At 43.9% G+C, this 23,599-nt stretch overlaps 1 long non-coding RNA gene across 1 annotated transcript; it reads right to left on the minus strand.

The window, feature by feature from the left end:
• Window positions 1-8,671: 8,671 nt before the first annotated feature.
• On the minus strand, window positions 8,672-10,466 carry LOC115541135 (uncharacterized). Its single transcript, XR_003976277.1, has 2 exons — window positions 10,417-10,466; window positions 8,672-8,713 (listed from the first exon to the last, which is right to left on the minus strand). It is a non-coding gene; the product is annotated as an uncharacterized LOC115541135 (long non-coding RNA).
• Between the last annotated feature and the right edge of the window lie 13,133 nt (window positions 10,467-23,599).

The raw sequence follows: 23,599 nt of genomic DNA on the forward strand, positions 1-23,599 counted from the left end.
ATTAAGTGCCTTAGAAACAAATAATACAACTTTAAACTGAATCCTAAAAAGACCTGGGAGCCAGTGCATCGAGGCCAGAATGGGGGTGATGTGCTCATGAAAGCCACTGAATTCAGCAGTTAGGGATCAATAAGTTGATGTGCAGTAGTACTAATACTGTGTGGACCTTTTCACAACGGTGGAGGTTCTTTTTATCAACTGAAATTTCGAAAGCGGTTTGAAATGTTTTAAAAAACGTGTTATTTTAATGAAGCCAAACTACCAAAAAGCCAAACTACAATATCACATAGGATTGCTGTGTGGCATGGACGTCAATGGCTTTTGGGTCAACCCATCGGTCCGAGTCTGACTCTGACGGAAGAGCTTCAATACAGCCTCAAAGTTTCCGAAGACACACAGCTTCCATGGTATCAGATACCAAACAAATAAGGTGGTTTAAACATTTTGCAAAGCTTTGATGAAATTGCACAGCAGGAATAGCGCTATTCAAGAGAAAAACACTCGGACGCTATTGTGGGTGACGAATCCCCAGAAAAAGGAGAAAAATATCATTATTGACCAACTGTGCCTCCACTGTGAACCTCCATCACTGCTGTCTTTCATTTATTCACTTATTGTGTTCACATCAAACTTCCATGAATTTCAATATGTTCACACTAAGGTCATGTTACAAGAAATCAGTCCTGAATCTGATTTGAGGTGATCAGATCAATGCGATTCTTGCCCAGTTTTGCCTCCAGAGTAAACGATGCCAGAGTCCCAGGGAAGTGTAGATTTTGAACGTCTTCTAATAGCAAATCCCACTCACCTGGTAGTTTAACAGGGGCCTTTTAAGCCATTGCTGGTCAAACTGGCCTCGTAAAGAAAAGCCTGACATCTAGTGGAAAGATGCAGTTATACTACACAGACAGGACACCACCAGGGCCTCTTGCTGTGTGGCGCTCCTAGGATCGTTGTGTTCCTTCCTACATCAAGGGATTCTTACATTTAATGAAATCGAAAAAAATGCTTTGCACACAATTAAAGTACATCTCATCTCATCTTCGTCCGCTTACCCGGGGTCGGGTCGCGGGGGGAGCAGCTCAAGCCGGGGGCCCCAGACTTCCCTTTCCCAGGCCACATTGACCAGCACTGACGGGGGGATCCCGAGGCGTTCCCAGGCCAGTGTTGAGATAGAATCTCTCCACCTAGTCCTGGGTCTTCCCCGAGGTCTCCTCCCCACTGGACGTGCCTGAAACACCTCCCAAGGCAGGCGCCCAGTGGGCATCCTTGCAAGATGCCCGAACCACCTCAGCTGACTCCTTTCTAAGTAAAGGAGCAGCGGCTCTAATCCGAGTTCCTCACGGATGGCTGAGCTTCTCACCCTATCCCTAAGGGAGACGCCAGCCACCCTTCTGAGAAAACTCATCTCGGCCGCTTGTACCCGCGATCTCGTCCTTTCGGTCATCACCCAACCCTCATGACCAAAGGTGAGGATAGGAACGAAGACCGACCGGTAGATCGAGAGCTTTGCCTTGCGGCTCAGCTCTCTTTTCGTAACAACGGTGCGGTAAAGCGAACGCAATACCGCCCCCGCTGCTCCGATTCTCCGGCCAATCTCACGCTCCATAGTACCCTCACTCGCGAACAAGACCCCGAGGTACTTGAACTCCTTCACTTGGGCTAAGGACTCATTTCCTACCCGGAGTAAGCAATCCACCGGTTTCCTGCTAAGAGTCATGGCCTCAGATTTAGCGGTGCCGATCCTCATCCCAGCCTCTTCACACTCGGCCGCCAGCCGATCCAGTGAGTGCTGAAGGTCACAGGCCGATGATCCAATGAGGACCACATCATCTGCAAAAAGCAGTGACGAGATCCTCAGACCACTGAACTGCAACCCCTCCCTACCACGACTACGCCTCGATATCCTGTCCATGTATATCACAAACAGGATTGGTGACAAGGCGCAGCCCTGGCGGAGACCAGCACCCACTGAGAACGAAACTGACTGGCTGCCGAGGACGCGAACACAGCTCTCGCCTTGGGAGTACAGAGATTGGATGGCCCTGAGGAGAGACCCCCTTACCCCATACTCCCGCAGCACCTCCCACAGTTTCTCCTGGGGGACCCGGTCATACGCCTTCTCCAGATCCACAAAACACATGTAGACCGGATGGGCATACTCCCAGGCCCCCTCCAGGATCCTTGCGAGTGTGACGAGCCGGTCCGTAGTTCCACGTCCGGGGCGAAAACCGCATTGTTCCTCTTCAATCTGAGGTTCGACGATCGGCCGAACCCTCCTTTCCAGCACCTTGGAGTAGACTTTACCAGGGAGGCTGAGAAGTGTGATACCCCGGTAATTGGCACACACTCTCTGGTCCCCCTTTTTGAACAGGGGAACCACCACCCCGGTGTTGAATAGGCGTGTCAACCATGACAGCCCCTCAACATCCAGAGCCTTTAGCATTTCTGGCTGGATCTCATCAATCCCTGGGGCTTTGCCACTGCGGAGATGTTTGACTACCTCAGTGACCTCCACCAGGGAAATTGACGACGAAACACCATCAACCTCGAGCTCTGCCTCCAACATAGAGGGCGTGTTATTCGGATTCAGGAGTTCCTCAAAGTGTTCCTTCCAACGTCCGACAACCTCCTCAGTGGAGTTCAACAGAGTCCCATCCTTACTGTACACAGCTTGGATGGTTCCCTTTTTCCCCCTCCTGAGGTGCCGGATAGTCTTCCAGAAACACTTTGGTGCCGACCGAAAGTTCTTCTCCATGGCCTCTCCGAACTTCTCCCACACCCGCTGCTTAGCCTCCGACACAGCGGCAGCTGCAGCACTTCGAGCTGAAGTACAGTAAAAAGCATTTTCAGCTTTTTATTCCAAGAAGACATTCAAGCAATTTGTTTTGGTAGTTGCTGGTTTTTGTGTTCATAAGATCAGGTCTGTTATTAATAAATTAGTATGATGCATTACTGCACTAATGTGCAATGTGTTCAAGGTTACTAAATAATATGATGGTACCTTTCAAATTCACCGGAATAATAAGAAGTGTTCCATTATTTTTTCCAACTCTGCCCAAAGAAAACATTTTCTAACATATTGCATATCATAAACATATTGCCAAACATACTGAATAAATACATTACTAAATAAAATCAATCAAAAGCTGAAAATGAAACATAATTGAGATGTATTTAAATGTAGTCGACAACATTGAACCTGAGAACATGCTCAAATATACTGATGAGAAGTACACAGGAAACCACGGCAGCATCCTGTAGCTGAAAAACACAAACCACTGGTGGTCTTAACACATGATGTTGTCCATAGAAACGGCGTTGAACACTGTTAAAGTGTGTCTCCCTTGATACACCCTTATGAGGCACCTCTACAGAAAGCAGCTACTCTTGACTTTTAAAGAACCACCTGAAGCTCTGATGAATGAATTTCTTTTCCTGCGTCTTATAACAACCGCTCCATCATAACATGTAAATGTACTCAATACTGTCCTCTACCATTACATAATAGCTGTACTTAAGCATATGAACTATACGTTACCTGGTTCCTGATTGATGCTACATCTCTACTGGTAAAAATGTGGTCGATAGGGTTTACATGTTTAAATGTGGTCGATAGTGTTTGAATGTGGTCGATAGTGTTTAAATGTGGTCGATAGTGTTTGAATGTGGTCGATAGTGTTTGAATGTGGTCGATAGTGTTTAAATGTGGTCGATAGTGTTTAAATGTGGTCGATAGAGTTTGAATGTGGTCGATAGTGTTTAATTATGGTCGTTAGTGTTTAAATGTGGTCGATAGTGTTTGAATGTGGTCGATAGTGTTTAAATGTGGTCGATAGTGTTTAAATGTGGTCGATAGGGTTTAAATGTGGTCGATAGGGTTTAAATGTAGTCGATAGGGTTTAAATGTGGTCGATAGGGTTGACATGTGGTCCATAGTAGTGTTAAATGTTCTTTTCCCTCTCTCTCCACCTCATCCCTCACTCTCCACCTCAAGCTGGTGTGTGGTGAGCGTTCTGGCGCCGATTGGCTGCCGTGCATCACCCAAATGGGTGCTACATACTGGTGGTGGTTAGTGAGGTCCCCCCCCCCCCCCCCCCCCTTCACTGTAGGCGTCTTTGAGTGTCTAGAAAAGCGCTAAATAAATTCAATGAATTATTATTATTATTATTACTGCTGGGTGTTCCCTGACAACATGGAGGTTTTCATATTAAAGAAACACAAACAGTCATTATAAGGCCACAAAACCAGTAAAGGGAGACAGTTGCTGCTTCTACGGAAGACAATATGTATCAACGGTGTCCTCAAGATACAGAAGATGACTGTTAACAGTACCTTTCCTTGACAGGTAGCGCATGTCCATTGTAGATGACCAAGGATGAGAGGAGGGAGGAAGAAGAGCAGAGGAGGGACACAGGATGACCAGCACCTTCCACAGTCTGGAGCAGCAGAGTCCCCAACACCAGCAGGAAAGGCATCATATATATATCTGTATATATATTGTGGCAGACGCCAGGGAGGAGTGAGGGGATTGGGGATTGGAAGGAGACATTTGGCAACCTGCTGGCTCCACCCCCAAGCCTTACATGGACTTCCTCCAATTAACGAGGCAGGCCTGAAGGCCATTAAGCTAGAGTGCTTGCTTTTAAAGAAAGAGTAGGCTACCACAAGCCAGAGCTAGGGGAAAGCTAGGGCTAGCAAAGGTCAGGCAGGATCTGTGTGATCGCCTGGAAGCACGTTACGCCTAAGAGGAAGATATAGGCGGAATGTAGTGAACTGATTAGGAATACGGATGTTACCTTAGCAGAGGTGGATGACCCTTTTCCCACCCTGGTGGTTTTGATTTACTAGGTAAATAAACCATCACCCATTTGAACTGCTCTGTGTTGTGTTGTTTCATCGTTTAACTTGGTGGCATGGAAACCCCACACCCACTGGCCAACTAGTACTATATATATATATATATATATATATATATATAGGGAGACAATATGAAATGAAATCACTGGGGTTTTACCTTTTCACAATCTACCACTGTATAAACCAACCTACTATTGCTGCATGTCGTCACAAATGAGCAACTGTACATTTAGAATGTAATGGAACTATCAATTAATAATCAATGAAACATATGTGAACAGCATCTAGTTACAATTTATATAACAGTGAAACATTTTTTACCATTGTCTTACACTTATATCTGAAGATAACATTGCAGGACATTTATTGTAATTGTAATGTAAAGGGTAGAAATTATAACTAATAATTGGCACAAATATCTCAGATTAGCATAGTGTCCCATCTTGAAAACATGTTGAATTGATTTTCTTGATAGACTCAAATGATATTCTATTGACACTTTTTTATGAATACTTATGAAAGTAAATATTGTTTTCTGAAATTCAGCCCAATTGCATGTTGTCCCTCCAATAAATAAGAGTTCAATTATTCAAGGCCAATTTCCCTTACTTACAATTAGACATTGCTGTGAAAATCAACACAGGGTCAACTTACCAAATGAATTCCTTGAAATATCCTTTAAAAGTCCATATCTGTGGATATATTTTAAAACCATCTTGTCTCCATGTTTCACAGCCGGTCCTGCTGCTCCAGACTGTGGACAGTGCTGGATGCTGCTGGTCATCCTGAATCCATCCTCTGCTCTTCTCCTCTCCCTCCTCTCAACCTCGGTCGTCTACCTCCACTGCAGAAATAAAGGTAGCACAGCAAACTCATCCTGTTTAGATCTTTTGACCAATATTTACCAGTCTACATTGACTTTCCATGAGTTAAACCTACAATATGGGCATTCGCTATATTTTCCAACCTCTAGGGGCTTGAGTTGTATCCATATTTATAGATTTTCCCACAGAGGGGAACAAGAGTGAAACAGAATGAACGTTTTTTTTAGGGAAAATATTCCTGGATTAATTGACTAAAGGATGGGCCTTGTAGTTTGAAAGCTACATAGTGCAAATTGATCTGTCAATGCCTACGTATGTATGTATGGATATTTTTCGATATATATATTGTATCAAAAGAGATGATTAAGATAGAAATAGCAACAACTGACCACTCATTTTTCCACATCTTGACTCTGTACCAACTCCAGCCACCAAAGACCCCAGAGTTTATCCGACAACACCTGACTCAGGAAGTAGAACTCAGGACATCAGCTTCCAGAACGCTTCACCCAGTTCCTAGTTTTCCTTAACTTCCTAGTTGTGTTTTTAACTTCATACATGCGAGAACCATCCACGGTGAAAAGCTATAGCTGTACTGACACTGTTGTATTCAGACGGTGTCTCTTCATAACAACATCCTGCAAAGGCTGGCAGCAAATATTACTCAGTTTTATTCTTACAATAATGGATTTAATATAGGAGATATATGACCTCAACTTCTTTTTTTTACTGACTCAAATCAGGTATGAAAGTTTTAAATAAACTGCCATGCAAAATCTTTGGATTTTATTGATTTGTTTATACATTTTATCAAAACATATAACAGACAGGTTACTTTTGGGTATAAAACAATATACAAATGCATATTTCAATGTTTTCTGTGTAACATGTACATTAATCCAAGTTACACTAATTTCAAGGCATCAAAATACCATGAAACACAACTCATTCAATTCATTTGTGTTTCTGTGTGCGACTGTGTTTGTTGTTGAGTGAGTCTATGTGTGTGCGTTGGGCTGTGTGTGTTGTGGAGGGAGGAACTCTAACCAATCCGCCTCTCAAAGCCCACTCGCAAACGAAGAAGCTGTGAGATTCAACACAGCATAAAATATACGGCTATAGTTTTCATCCTGTGTGTGAGAGACAAACACAACGTGACATTAGGACAGTACAACTACTGAGCACACACACACATAAAACAGCGTGTTTATATCAATTAATGTAAGGGGTGAACAATGCAACCTGGTCTCACAGGAAGCCTTGCAATGACCACGGACGCTTAACTCAAAATCCGTGGAATCCTCACGGAAACAGGACAATTTCTCTGATATGGCCACGGATTTTGCTCCAATACAAGTTGATGACACACATATTCCATGGCACACACACAGATCCCAGACAAGTTTATTCCATGTAGTAGTATTATATATATTAAGTTAACACTACTTTAAATACGATTTATTTGTAGCGATGCATTCACGTAGTTTTACTCTGTGTGGCCAATGAACCCCCAGTGGTTTTCCTTTTCGGCCCACTTGTTAAGGAGCTTGAATAGCCCTGCCCTAAAGTGTGTGAGTGTGTGTTCGCAATAATCACATGGGCCTCTTTTCTTAGCGACCGAGTTGATGCAAAACAGTACCAGATTGACTGGTACAACTTGGTACTAAACTTAACTTGGTAATAAACTTATCTAACAAAACAAAACGGAAAAACCAGCATGCAACCGCATTACTTCGCCTCGCACACCGCCGGGCTCCTTCACTGTCTTCCCGCTCCTTCACTGTCTTCCCGCTCCTTCCTTCCCGCCCGTTTTCTCTGTTTATTTCACCCTATTTAACCACCAGGTGTGAGTGTATTTAGCCATTGCAAGCCGTTTCAAAATCGGACCTGCCCTGTGACTAATGGCTGGTTCAGACTACACGACTTCAGACTGATTTTGCCCTGATTCCTTCGTCGCAGACAAATTTGCGAATCGTACACGATTTTGAAAAGTCGGCGACGAGACGAGTTCTTGTAATGTGGCATGCTTGCGATCTGTGATTTTTTCATCTGCGCCATTCGAAAACCCCACGATGAAAAATTTGGCATGCCAGAATTTAAGGGGAATCGCAATGACACATCCATTATTGACATGGAGGGAACCCCGCACCCAGTTGTGCGACGGAATCCCGCCAACAGCTGGAGTTCACGGGCAGTGTTTACTAGTAAAGCACAAAAAACACATTGTTGAAATCATATGCTGGATGCTTTATTCTTTCTATGTGGCTTTTAGTTTATGATCGAGTTATAAGAAGACCATGGTGGCTATGTAATCGCTGACAACAGCGGACATTTCATAGTGGTGTAACATTTTAGCATGCCGACAAGCTTTTGCCGGGACACACACGCAAATCAAAATCGTGACTGTCCCCACAAAACTGGGACGTCTAGTCACACTAATGCAGGGCTATTCAATTGGCAGCCCCCGGGCCCGGCCCGCGGAGGAATATTTACTGGCCCTTTTAGTGAAAAAAATAAATATTATTTTTTAACTGCTGGCCTTATAGGGGCCGATATGAACTGCCCTCTATCATCTCCGTGCAGCACTGCGTAGACTTGCTCCGCAAGGCGCGCGGCCACAACAATCCTCCCCGCACGCTCCCACTAAGCTCTTCTTTGTGAGATTTTGCATTGCTCCTCTCAACTGCTTGGCACGCTCCGCTTCGAAATTCGCGCCTAATGTTTTGATGATCATTCTGCCTGGTTGAATCAACACAATGTCGCTTTCTACTCTGAAAAAGCGCAAAGTTTACTCAGAAAACCGACAATTCAATAGCGAATGGACACAGAAGTATTTGTTTGGATTTGCCACTGGGAAGCCTGTGTGTTTACTCTGCAGCGAGTGTATATTGGTGTGTAAAGAACTGAGAAGGCATTTTAAGATAAATCATGCTAACTTCGACACCACTTTCCCACTGGGCTCTGATGCTCGCCGCCAGAAGATTTTGGGGCTAACTTCATGCTATGAACAGAGACGCCGAACCCTAACCCTTGTTCAGAACAAGAGAGAGCAACATCAGCATCACTACGAGTCGCCTGGACATTAGGCGAAAAGAAAAGGCTGTTTACAGATGCTGAGACCGTCAAAGAGTGTATGCTTGCATCAATCGAGGAGGTGGTTACAGATGAGAAAACCCGAAACAGCGTGATTGATTCAATCAAGAAAATTCCCATCTCTGACACGTCAACATGAAGGAGAGTAGAGACCCTTGCATCAGATGTTTTTGAGACTCTTTTGGACAAACTCAAAAAAGCGGAGGTGATGTCGCTAGCTGTTGATGAATCAACCGACAGCAGCGATGTAGCACAGCTGTGACTCTATGTTTGATTTTTTGATGGCGAGTGCTTTTGTGAGGGTATACTTGGATTAATTCCACTGGATGGACAAATGACAGGTGAGATACTTTTCGCAAAAGTAATTTCATTCTTCAGAGAGAACCTGTTGAGGTTGGAGCGTATCAATATGCTGGTTACGGACGGTGCGCCGGCGATGTCGGGCAGGACACGGGGACTGTCCGCTAGGTTGGCAGATGTGGCGCCACAGCAGAGATCGCTGCATTGTCTTATCCACCAAAGCCTCCTGTGTGCAAAACTAAATGGTTGGAGTTAAAAGAGACCATGGACTGTCATGGCAATTTTTAACTTAATTCGTTCTACGTCTAGCTTACAGCACCGCCTTTTCCGCCAGGGAATGCGTTATAATGATTTTACAAATTTAAGGAAGAGATCCTGATGTTTCCCCGTAATTCAAAGCAGAAAAAAGCTCACACTTTTCTGTGTCTAATGGATAATGCAGAGTTTCACGCAGCCGTTTGATTTTTGAGCGACGTCTTTAACCACCTGAACCCTACTCAATACGGAGCTGCAGGGCAGAGATAAAACAGTGGCGCAACTTTTCCCAGCATTGCGCACTGCAGGTCTACAAACCACTGAGGCAATGACAGGATTGATAAATGTATTGAAAACCAACTTTGCAAAAAGGTTTGAAAATTTCAGTTTCCCCACTGAAGTGATGAGATTTGTGAACGACCCCTTCTGTGTAGACGTTGTGGGGGAGTTTGCAGTGAAAGCAAAGGAGCTGGTTGTGTCTTTAAACGAGGCATGTTTACAACTGGAACTCATTGACATTCAGTCATCAGCTGACCTGCGACAGTCATTACAGCTGGCAGCTTCAGAAAAGTTCTGGACTCGTGAAGTCAGCCACCAGAAATTCCCTAATTCAAGGCGTCTTGCGCTTTTTGTCCTCACTATGTTTGGATCAACTTACGAGTGCGAATCCGCATTCTCACACATGGATGCCATTAAAACTAGTAATCGCGCATCCCTCACTGCCGAGCACCTGCACCACTGTATGCATATTGCCATGACGTCATATACTCCCGATTTCACTGCTCTTGCTAAATCAAGAAATGTAATTTCTCTCATTAGATGGCACATTTGACCAAGTGGGTCACTGCATGCCAGTTAACACTATAAGTCAGCCTATGTTTATTAAATAAGGATTGTTTTTGAAAAGACTGTTGCACTTAAAGTAATCTATTACCATGTATTTTGATAAGCTGTGGCACTCTTGAGTAAACCTAGGCCTACCTGTATTTTGATAAGCTGTTATTACTACCTGTATTTTGATAAGCTGTTGCACTCTTGAGTTAACCTATAACTATGTCATTTGATAAGTTGTTGCAGAGTTTACCTATTGTCTTTTCCTGAACTGATAAGATTGTTAAACACTAACAGGCAGCCTATGACGTTAATCAAATAGGGATTGTTTGGTCTTTATTTGATAAAATAAAGAAAATATATGCACTCCTATGTCGTTGTAGTGTTTTACAGTATCTGTAGCTATTGATGTGATGCTCATCAATTTTAGGCATTTTTTTCTGGCCCCTCATTCTGGATTTCCACCAACCGGCCCCCATTCAAAACTAATTGAATAGCCTGATGATGGGGCAGGTGCGGGTATCAATTGTTGAAAAAAACATTGCTTTGGGTGGATGGCGGGTGGATTATTGATATTAAGCAGCGGGTGCGGAAGACATTACAGGTCATCCGCTTCTCTACTAAGTAGACTTCACTGCACTATGCAGAGGACCGCCATCATGATGCCTAGTATAGGAACTCGGGATCCATTGTTATCGACACGTTATTGCTGCGTTGTTGCTGTGCCTATCGTGATTGATACAAAGTAAAGATTCTGGAGCATCGCACCCTCGAGTCGTGCAGTGTGGCCACTCTTCCGACAAGACAAAGCCCGATTTCCTGGGTCTTTTATCTTGGAGGAATATCTGAGAATCGTGTAGTCTGAACCATCCTTTAGTGACATAACAAGTGGGAGTGTCCACTCAGATGTATTTTGGATACATCAGTCTACAAGCCTACCCAGTAGACTGTAGCATCTGAGACTTATGGCGCATTTCCACCGGAGGGTGCGGGTCGGTTCAGTCTGCAAAAGTGCGGCACGGGTCGCATTGCCACTGCCAAAAGTGGGCTTGATCCGGACTCAGCCGTATTAAGTTGTACTCGTCTCTCAGCACTTCTCCGTTGGGGTACTGAGACTCCTGAAAGGGTGCCGGCAAGTTCGAGCCACACACGCCGTCCGTTGATTGGTCGACAGAATCGGCGTGCTGGGTCTGAAGCGTGCCTGCCGGTGGAAAAGCGCCATTATCTGTCCATCATATATCAAGGTAGACACTCCCACTTGTGATGTCATTAAGGCTTCAGTCAAACTGCATGCCTAATCAGATTGTACTGTTTGGCTGTTCAAAAACATAGGTGTCCAATGCAGCACACACAGACATAAACATGGAGGCCCCTGGAGACAACATTTAGGGCTTAATTTATAAGTTGCAGAAACGATGTGGACTTTTGACGCAAAATGCAAAACTACAATATCACGTAGGATTGCTGCGTTGACGTCAATGGCTTTCAGGTCCACCCATTACTCAGAGTCCAACTCTCTGACGGCAGAGTTTCGATGTAGCCTCAAAGCCTCAAAAGATCATTATTATTCGCCATACCAATTGACTCAATTTTGTCACGGTCTGTCTGCCACGCCTCTTTCACCCTCGCAGCTGGGCTGCATCAGGTGATTAGTGGAGCCTATAAGTTAGCTGAACACTGTTCACCTGGTGCCAGATTGTCTTTTTTTTGTTTGGTTCATGCAAGTCTCTCCAGCAATTCGCCTGTCTCCTGTTCCCGGTTTCCCGATCCTGCCTGTCCCCGACTTCGTTCCCCGCCTCGTCCTTCTGGATCCTCGTTCCCCTGTCTTCTGTCCCGGTTTCCCGATCCTGCCTGTCCCCGACTACGTTCCCCGCCTCGTCCCTCTGGATCCTCGTTCGCCTGTCGCCTGTCCCGGTTTCCCGATCCTGCCTGTCCCCGACTACGTTCTCCGCCCCGCCCCGTTGTTTCGCTTGACGAAGTAAAGACTGAACTTCATTGTATTTGCTTGTCTCTGAGTCGTGCTTTCGGGTTCAAATCTGCCAGTCTCTTCAGTAGAGCGTGACACATTAAACTACTATTTCCACTGTCCCTTCACTGTGAACCTCCATCACAGCTGATTCATGTTCGTATCACTGAGAGCAAAATTATGACCTATAGTGAAAGACCATTCTTTTTACCAACTTGACCTAAAGAAAACCTTTTCTTACATATTTCATATTATAAACATATTATGAAATATTCATAATACATACATCACAAAATCAAATCAAACAAAAGCTGAAAATGGAACATAATTTGGTTATATTTACATGTAGACAGCATTGAACCTGTAAACAGTCAGTATTATAAGCTGCAAGCAGCACTTGTATCCATAGGAGTGAACTGGTCATGCAATCACGTAGTAGCAGGGGCGCCGAAAAGGGGGGGTAAAGGAGACGGATTCTAGGGGCCCATGATGGAGGGGGGCCCAGAGAGGCCCCTAATGATGATGAAATTATAATACAGAAATTATTATACTGTTCTTTTCATGGGGCCCAAAATCCCTAGCGGCGCCCCTGCGTAGTAGGATACAGTTTTATACGCTCTGAGTTTCAAATCAGATAGTTAATTAGGTGAGTGCTGTTTGCAGCACTCCACTTGTTCTTGTACACACTTGTTCTTCTTATGGCGCTTTTCCACTGGCGGTCACGCTTCAGAGTCAGACCAAGCACGCCCAGTAGTGAGGGTGCGGTATAGTCCAGCTAAATGACGGCACGCGTTTCCACCGCCGACAGTATCCTTATGGTAGGGCGGGTTTAAGCCAGATGGCGCTAACCGCGGCATTGTGAACTCAAAGCATCCCGACACATGGTGTGATCCACATGCCTCGGACACCAGCCTTCCGAGTTGGGTGATGACGCTCTCAACAAATATGGCTGCGCCCGTGAAGAGATTTATTTTCTTTGTATTTGTACCACGTTGGTCGTTTAAATGTTGACTTTAAATAATTGTACATACTTGATTACATTGCTACTTGATTCCGGTCACAAATGTATGCATTGCACGGTCTTGCTGTGTGTGCAATACAATGCAAACTTGTGTTGTTTGTTTTTGAGCTGGTTTGCTAAAGAGCCCCAATGCAGCTAACAATAAACAACGACTAGCCAATTTCATGATACAATCACAAAACAAACAACGACCGGGAACACTATAAGTGCTCCGAGACCGGAAATGACAACACAAGTGCAACTCGGAAGGCTGGTGTCCGAGGCATCTGGATCACACCAACAGTGTAGCCTGCTAATAAATCAAAGGCAAAAGAAGAAAACGCACAATGAACAAAGAGCAACAATGTAGGACATCCAAGAAGGACGGCAAACTTTTGCGAGACATTTTCTTCAATAAACGAAGCTATGGCCGTTGCGGGTACTATGATTGTTTGTTATTATCCCCCTGTCGCACGGCAGTGACAATTCTGCTGACCAATTAACGGATGGCGTGTGTAGCTCGAACTTGCCGGCACCCTTTCAGTCGCCTCAGTACCCCAACGGAGGAGTACTGTGAGATGAGTACTGCTCAGTCCGGATGACGCTCACTTTTGACATTGGAAACGCAACCTTAGCCTTTGTTAAGGGACCAAGCACAAAGTGCAAGGCAACCTTTTGTATTTGTTAGTGTTTTTATTATCATTATTCTGCCAGAAACACCTACACTGCAAAAAGTGGTGACTAAAGATGAACACTGTAATAAAAATATTACACTGATTGAGTCAAAGGGGGGGTGCTATTATCCTGGCTATTGCCAGACCAAGCTCAATCATAGATTGCATGTTGGTCTGGGGAGGCTGCTGTCATTGGCTGCATTTCAGATCACCTGCATTTGAGCGCATGCATGCACGAGACTAGAGTAGATCTGCCTGAACTAGTCAGAAACACGTCAAGTTCCCACCATGTCAAGTTGGACACAGGTGCACTTCTCGTTGTTTGAAAAAGAAGATGGCCCGCCCAGTGCAGCCAAGGGATTTTGTTCGCCAACTGTAGTTTCATTGAAAACTGTATGAAGCACATTTCCCTCCTAAAAAATGAACATTATGAGTGACGAAGTGAAAGTTCACAAAGTCGTCTATATTTAATAAGCATAGTTTGGGAGAGGGCACGCCCCTTTGAAAGGAGTTCTGTAATTTCTCACGTGGGAAATTCCACGTGGTAATTCCAACCAACTAGGGCAACGTTTTGATATGTTGAGGGGAGTGGCTTATGTCCACATTTATTTTAGACCATATGCACAGAAAAGCAGACGGAGGGAGTTAGCCTGCAGCTCCCGCGAGTTTTTAAAGCCAGTTGACATGTCACATAGGGAAGGTATCACCAGCATGTCTGAAGTTTTTATCCCAGAATGCATTACGTTATGTGGGGCAAGGCAACGCATGCTCAATCTGAAACATGCATTTTGTTAAGCACAAGAGGCGTGATCAACTGGCCTAGTTCAAATTACTCCGTACACAATTGGCTGCTTGCCGCCGCTTCCCTGTTGTCATTGGGTTAAACCAGCCAATAGCGCGCCAGGGGGAAAAGCCAGCTTGGTGATTGGCTCCCGCAAAAGCGTATCGGAAGCAGAAAGAAATGTATTGCTCCTCTCCAGACCCTTCTCCAGGGCGAATTCAAATCGCCGGCAGAATGGGCTGGTGGTACCCAGTCTAGGGTGATACAGCAAACATTTGAAAATGCAAACTTTGAACATGCATATCTCCTGGCCGCTCTGACTTACGCCTCTTGCCCACTGCCTCCCTCCGTTGACGGATCCCATTGACTTTGAATGGAGCGGAGCCGCAATGCATTGTTGATCCATCCATTCCGTTGGATCCATCGGCTCCGTCAAGAAAGTTGAACAATTTTCAACTTTTCAGGTGGCGACGGATCCGTCATCCAATCAAATCGCGTATGCCTCTGCAAAGACTACTCCCCCATCCGACAGCCACGCCTTCCGTGCAGTGGGTAGGCGGTAGGGGTGGGAATCTTTTACTATCTCACGATTCGATTCCGATTTTTGGGGCTACGATTCGATTCAAAATCGATTTTCGATTCAAAATCGATTTTCGATTCAAAATCGATTTGATTCATAATGGTTTCTGCTTCAAACTATAGGGGCCCTATCTTACATCCGGCGCAAGTGACTTAGTCACTGGCGCATGTGTCGTTGCTAGTTTACAACTGGCGCAGAGCGTTCTTTTCCCACCACCGCCACTCGCCGGTAAATTAGGGATTGATCATGCGCCCCAAGGGGCGGTTCGGCGGAAGGAGGAGGCGTGTTCTGGCGCAAACGGTATTTTGCCGTTTCTGAATACCATTGCGCTACTGACCAGGAAATACCTGGTTTAAAGTCAGTGGCGCGTTGTTCAGATGCTATTTTAAGGGCGCATGCATACATGCGCATGCGATGCATACGGATTGCTTTTTGTGCACCTCGCGCATACACTTCGCTTCTCCCATCTACCTAGCCGCACATTCTTGGTAAATTATTTGGGAAAGAACAGCTGATGCAGCGGTAATAAGTTGTACTTTTAAATCAATGCATCTGCAACCACCGTACAGCAAACACATATTTTCTTGACAGAGACATCGTGTAGGCCTACATGCCCATAACTTTTAGGATTGATGAGTATTTGATTGTGAAAAACATTGTTTTTACTGCGAGTGAGTGCTAAAAAGAATGAAAGAATGCGGGCGCGCGTGTGTGCTCTGTTTAAACACACGCAAACTAAACACGTAACGCATAATACAATCAATGGCAATGTCTATTACCGCGGGGACACATGCATATTAGGATAGCATACAATACTGATAAGAAACAATGTTTATAATGTATTGCGTATATCATTAAATAGAACCACAGTTACCGCATATCATATGTTATATCATATAGGCCTACGTTTTCTTTGCCGAAATTTATTTGAGGACTCAGTATTTCTGAAGTTGCGGAAGAAAACCCCTTATTCCATGTGTGAATTAGGCCATATTATTTGGCAATAAACTGAGCCATTTGCAGTTTTAAATTCATGTGCATCTGTCTCATCGGAGACTGCAGACGCGCTGTCAAAATATCAACTCGTCCGATTCAAATGCGCTCATGGCTCTTAAAGGGGATGGGAGCTGGCACTCTCATTGGTTTGTTGGACGTTACGCCCAAACCACACCTACGGGTAACTAGGCTGCTTCAGACCAACCCTTTTGACACTTGCGCCGCGACGCAAGTGTCATTTATCCGCCTGTAAAATAGCGATAGCGCCGTAGAACCGCCCACAAAGCTACTTGCGCTTCCCACTTGCGTTTCAGACCGTTAAAATAGGGCCCTAGGTGTGCAAAGGATCCTCATGATCTTCTCCAGTCTGCTTTGCAAGACAGAATGAAAAATTGAGACATTAAAGTGTCTTTTTTCACATTAATTACGGTTTAAACATTTATCCATGCTTAGATGGAATTTTTGCAACTGTTGCATAAAAGCAATATCACATATTGCTTAAGTAACAAAAAATAAAAGCCTCTATAAGAAAAATAGTGCAGTTAAACATGCTGCCTTTTAAATTCTAAGGAAAGTGCCTTTTCGAATGTGTGTGGACCACAACTGCTACTCTAAGAAGCTATAGCTATAAGCTATAAAATAAGTTGGAACAAAAGAAAAGTGGTTCTGTATAATAAAAATGGTACAGTTGAACAAGATACATTTTCATTTCACAGGAATGTTGCTGTAGCAAAAATATCATGTGGAACACAACTGTTGCACAAAACATTAATATGTCTCAGTAGCTTTAAAAAAAAAGGAGAAAAGTTTTGAAATTAAATCGATTTTTGGGCCATTTTATGTCGATTCTGAATCGTAGTAAATGAGAATCGCGATTCTTATATGAATCTATTTTTTGGCACACCCCTGGTAGGCGGTGTTAAAGTCATGCCCAAATGTATCTCCTCATAGTGAACAAATCTGCCTCAATAACCTCTGATTCCGAAAGATTTCCCACCACTTAGAATTTTGGAAAAAACACAAAATCCCATAAGGATATTAGGTTTTTTGATTGAGTTCAAAATCCTCTAGCACTGTGGTTCTCAAACTTTTTATACCACGTACCACCTCAGAAAATATTTGTCTCCCCAAGTACCACCATTATGACCGATGTAAAATATAAAGATAAAATATAACAAAATAAAGTAGCATAGGCCTGCAGCTGTATTCAGCTATGCTCAGCTCATGCAGGGGGCACATTTAACGATTGCATACCAACACCCTTTTTGAAAAAGCCTATGATTGTTATAAGACTAATGAGAAGGCTGCTTGTTCGTTTGTAAGATGACGCTTAAAATGCAATGGTTTCATGGACTCACTCAGACCACCACATACCACCTGTGCTCGGTTCACTGTCAGTTTTTTACAGTTCTGCTCGAAACATTCTCCCCCTGACGTGGACATTTCCTTTAACAAATGTTGCGTCTAGGACAGATGACATTTCTAAATGCAAAAAGCACACAATACTTGTAGACCATGAACCTAGGTTTAATGCATTCATACGACTCCTCTCTAGCAGAGTGAGTCCAGAATACAGTTTGACAGAGCTATTTATACAGTTCCCCCCATTGCAGATGTCAATAATCAAATCAGGTAATGTTTACCCAAGACACAGAGATGCCTGTGTTCTCATCAAGCAGAAGAGTGCACAAAAGGATCTCCCTTGTGACTGGTTTACCCAAGCACCAAGGTTAAAATTTTGATTGACTCTGAGGAGGTTAGGCCGGTTACCCATAGAAAAGGGTTTACATTTAGATGCCACTGAGGATGGTGGGACAGCTGGCCAGAGCACAAAGGTTAAGGGTAAACATTAACATCACCGGACATCACCGGATATTGTAAGGTGGCTGACCCAAGCACAAAGGTCCATGCATAGACGGACACTGAGGAAAAGCAGGCTGGCAAGACAATATGTAACAGGCTCAATGATGAGGTTGATTTCTTGGTCTCACAATCGATTTATTTGATCATGTTTTCTGTAACAGACAAAACACATTCCGTTTTTGGCAACAGTTCGCAATGAACGTCTTTCATTCAGAACTCGCGATACATTCTACTTTGTTCATAAAACACAACAGTACGATCCCCTTGCGTGGTCACGTGACCTTACTGGAGGGAAACATCGGCTAATGCTGCTATCCATTTGGATTTACGAAGTGGTAAAGTCGCAAATCTCCCAGCTTTCTTGCGGCATTTCACTGAGGCACGCCCCCTTTTGGTCGTAGTATCTCGTCGCTTTCAAAGTAGAGCGAGCAGAGCTGTACAACTCGCAAAGAAGATGGCGGCGCCCATAGTTAATGGGGGATGAGATGTATTTTCTTTGTATTTGTACCACGTTGGTGGTTTTAATGTCGTTTTTAAAACCTCTTACACACTTGACTTCATTACTGCTTTAATCCGGTCACCAATATATGCATTGCACGGTCTTGCTTTGTGTGCAATTCAATGTAAAGTTTTGTTTTCAAGCTGGTTTGCTAAAGAGGCTATGTTGCTAATGATGACTAGCCTGCTACTACTCCCCCTCGTGGCTCGAAAGAAACACAAATGGCAAACTGGAAGGCTGGAGCAAGTGAAATACGTCACGTTCTCGCTGAAGCTCGTCGTTCGTACCAGCGTACCAGCCAAATGGATAGCAGCATAACCTACTACTACGCGCCAATGAGTAGTCCGCAAACACATCGAGTCTAACAAACGGCATAATTAACCTTTACATGTTATATTACATTCTATTAACTGATAGCATCATTGTGCACACAACTAACACCAGCTCACCTGTAACAGACAAAACACATTCCGTTTTTTGCAACAGTTCGCATGAACGTCTTTCATTCAGAACTCGCGATCCATTCTACTTCTTCGCGCTCTGGTGATACGTACCATAGCGCTGCTGCCCCCTAGTGGAATGGCTGGTGCATTTACAACCAACCTAACAGAAACTGGTTGAACTCAGCCGAACTACTAATGCCGCTTTTCCACCGCACATGTAGCTCGACGCGACGCGACTCGACTCGACACGACTCGACACGGTAGCAGCACGGGTCGTTTTCCACCGCAAATAGTACCTCCTGGACGTGGGCGGGGTCGGCTGCGCGAAAGGGCCGTGACGTTTTTTTGTACGCGACGCAAACAACACCTGCGCAACCCACACATGGACAGAACCCACATAACAACAATGGAGGACATCGATAACATTACTATTATTAGCTGGCATGTTGAAGAAGTGGAATATGTTGGCTGCGGCGCTGCTATGGCTGTTACCAGCATGGTTGCCATGTCGCTCTCGTGACTTCGTCACACTCTCTGGCCAATCAGTGGCCGGCCGTCTGCCGACGTCACCTTTTAGCATCGGCTCAGCCGCTTGGAACCTAGAGCGAGGCGGTACTAGAAAAAGCAGCCACTTCAGGTACCAGATACCATGTATTCGCGGTGGAAACGCAAAAAATGCGAGCTGCGTCGAGTCGAGTCGTGTCGAGCTGGTACCATGCAGTGGAAAAGCAGCATAACTATCCTGAACCCAGGGTGCCACAAATACACGGAACAGAAAACAAAGCCAATATGACTAAAAGGTAACAACATGGAGCCAAGATCGTCGTGTTTTTGAACCATTCATTATTTGAGCACTTATATATAGTATTTTAATATTATTATGTTTAGATTTTTTTTGGGGGGGGGGGGGGTGGATTCCTCTCTGTACCAGTGCGCTTATGGTGTGGTCTAGAACATTAATGGACTAAAATGGTTATTTCGACATCAAGCTAGATTCTGGACATCCACACATTTTCAATTATGACCTAGGGGAAAATGGGTGTGACCCCTGACTACAATTACAATAGTTCGAAGACGGATTGTTTTATTTGAGTGAGAGCAACTTTGGGACTTTTGCGGTCAAAAGTTCTAACTGCTCAGGATAAGATGGAGTCAATTGACCAAACAACATGGCCGCCAGAGCCCAAACTGGTCCAATAGAATTTAAGGAGCTGAAAGCAGGGTTTACCTAACCCAATCATTATACAACTTGGTTTTCTTAAAGGCACATGTGTTCAGATGAATTGCTCCAAAGTTAATCAAGATTGGGCAATTGGTGGAGCTATAACAATAAACTAAAAACTGCACATTTTGGACAGTGATATTTTCTGCCCATGTATGTGTCTCTTCATGGCAACTGAATACCATTAGGATCCTATTATTTTTTTACCTTGAACAAAATCCTTTAACAGGTACCATCTACGGACCAATATATTTCACCAATGGAGAAAGGAAGAATGTATAAAAAAGAAGTGCCAAAACACAAGTGCGAACAACTAAGAAAAGGTGGTTTAAGACATTTAGACATCAAGATTGATTCCTATTATCTGGAGTCCAATACAAAAGTTCAATTTTCAATTATAGATTGAAAATCCCCATCAGGGGTTCATTGTGGAGGTTGACGCCTCCTCTCTCAGCAGTCCATGACGGATAACAAGGTTTACCCCTGTCCATAATTTTCCAAGAAACTCTCTCGAAGAACATCAAGCCCGATGCTCTGTCTCGGCATTTTGACCCTGGTTCTGCTCCAAGGTTACCCACCAATATCCTTCCCCCTTCCTGCATGGTGGGGACTGTCACTTGGGGCATTGAGAAAGGGGTCAGACAGGCAACTGTTAGTGTTCAAGTACCAGACGGCTGTCTCTCAAATCGGTTGTTTGTTACTGAAGTGTTACATTTTTCTAAATTGAACAGTGTCTGTCTTGGCTCAGGCACATTGACATTGTTAACTGCTGCCTTGAGACATCAGTTAACACTTTTAATCCCCATTAAAATTGAGTGTGTGTGCAGCGCAGGCACTCACTCAACCAAAGGGTTAATTATTTGTAAACGCCGGACATGTTTGCGGCATAGCATAACACTGGCCTCTGCCGTTATTGATATCAATAGCATGATGAGTTAAATATCGCATAATGAATTTCAGCTGGTCTTTGTCTGTAACATCTGAAGTGGAATCCCAGCAAAAACGGATGGACCCGGACAAATCAGTAAGAGCCTGATTCGATCCATGTCAAGTCATTTCATTTAACATGTTAAACCTCCGTGTTCGAAAGGCTTCAGTGTTTGTTAATTTCTGACAATATGTTCATTATTTTCATTGACAGAAGCTGTGAAACGGTGGGATATTTGGGAGAACGGCCCACAATGTCTCCCTCATGGTGAAAGTTGACCTGATTCAGGTCCAACTAAATAGGGGGAGTCCCTTCAGCTGTTCACCTTATCTGCTGGAGTAGCTGATGACACAAACAAATGAATGAGCATGTATATTATTTTATATGACCTGGATTATAGATTGTTTGCATAAAGGTCAATTAAACCTCCACTGATTAACCTGAGTGGGGACCTTGCAGATGTCGTTGTGTTGCTTGGCAGATGGCTGCAAGTCTTTGATTTGTTTACTCTGTTATTTTAGTCTCCATGGCAAATGCCACTATTAGTTTAGTACGAATGTGACCAAATGAAACTACACGTTACATGCTCACAATAAACTGACGAGAAGAAGACAGGAAAACCACAACAGCATCCTGTAGCTGAAAAACACACCACTTGCTGCAGTCTATGGAAGCATATATGTAGCAAAATTCAAATGGCAATGCAATTTGGAATTACGTTATGCATTTGACAATTCATTATGCAATTTTAGAATGTAATTTGTAAATACGTTATTCAAAGTGTATTTTAACATGCAAAGTGACAATGCAATCCTCAATTAAATTTGCAAAAGTTATAACAATACAAATAGAATAACATTGTCAAATTCTTTGAGTTCCTTTATACAAATTGAAAAGCTATAGCGTACCCGTGATTGCAATCCACTTCGCCACGCTCCGTGTGTTGCGATATTCAAATGACATTTCAATCCGCAAAACGGAATCCAAAACGGAATCCAAAGAGGGAATCCAAAGAGGAATCCAAAAAGTCAATATGCAAAGGGTTAAACGTATCAGCCAATCAGCGTCTGGGCGGGATCTACGTCACTTGCTCGTAATTTCCTTGTTCATTTCTAGTTCGTATGTGTCAGGTCCATGGTCGCCAATGGAGATTATTGATACGCTCCGAAGTTTGGCCGATGATGTGGAGAACAATCGTGTTGAAGACACAGATGCAGTAGATAGAGTGCGTGTTCTGGGAGATAGGATAGACGACTTATCCTCACTGGTAGGTTTTGACGCCAGTGTGGTAAACACAAAGATTTCCCAAGTGCTACAGGTACTGGGTGCGAAACATAGGGTCGGGAGACCCACCGTCTCCACCCACTCCTCACCTACAAAGCTCTCCAACCTAGCCCCCAGTTACCTCTGGGACCTCCTCCAAGAATACACTCCCTCCCGCTCCCTCCGCTCAACCTCTGCTGGACTACTATGTATCCCCACATCCCGACTCATTACGAATGGGTGCCCGGCCATTCAGCTGTTCAGCACCCACCCAGGCTCTGGAACTCCCTCCCCCCACACATAAAAAAGTCAGACACAATAGAAAGTGACGTAGTTCCCGCCCAGACGCTGATTGGCTGATACGTTTGCCACTTTGCATATTGACTTTTTGGATTCCTCTTTGGATTTCCTCTTTGGATTCCGTTTTGCGGATTGAAATGTCATTTGAATATCGCAACACACGGAGCGTGGCGAAGTGGTTTGCAATCACGGGGACGCTATAGCTTTTCAATTTGAATAAAGGAACTCAAAGAATTTGTCAAAATGTTATTGTATTTTTATTGTTATAACTTTTGCAAATGTAATTGAGGATTGCATTGTCACTTTGCATATTAAAATACACTTTGAATAACGTATTTACAAATTACATTATGATATTGCATAATGCATTGTCAATTGCATAACGTATTTACTTATTGAATTGCAAATTGCATTGCCATTTGAATTTTGCTACATATATGCTTCCATAGCAGTCTATGCAGTCACTGAATTAGCAGACCTCTTGCATTTTACAACAGCCCTGATGAATAAACGTCATATTGCTAACTATCATTTGGCAGTTTTCTTAGGCTCTTAATGTGCAATAAGACAGGATGATATTGCCCCACCCTTGTACATCGTTGAAAACTTAAGATGTGTCAACTTGAATGAAAGATTGTTCCAGCCGCATAGGAGTTAGGCCTAATTCACCAACCTAAATTTTTTTTTTTCTCCATTTGGACCCTTTTTTCTGATAATTTTAGGTCGAGGAGAAAATAGTTGAAAATATGTCCAGTATCGAGCAAGAAGCTCCTGCTGTAATCTGCGAGACAGGCCCCAAGGCTATCCTTTTGGGCAACAGCGCCCCTCAACGTATGTTCTCAAAAAGGGCTGTTTTTGCCACTGACTGCTACACATGGCTTACAACATTATGGAGAGGAACCCTACAGAGATAAAACATTT

This window comes from Gadus morhua, chromosome 3 (assembly GCF_902167405.1).
Source record: "Gadus morhua chromosome 3, gadMor3.0, whole genome shotgun sequence".
Taxonomy (NCBI): Eukaryota; Metazoa; Chordata; class Actinopteri; order Gadiformes; family Gadidae; genus Gadus; species Gadus morhua.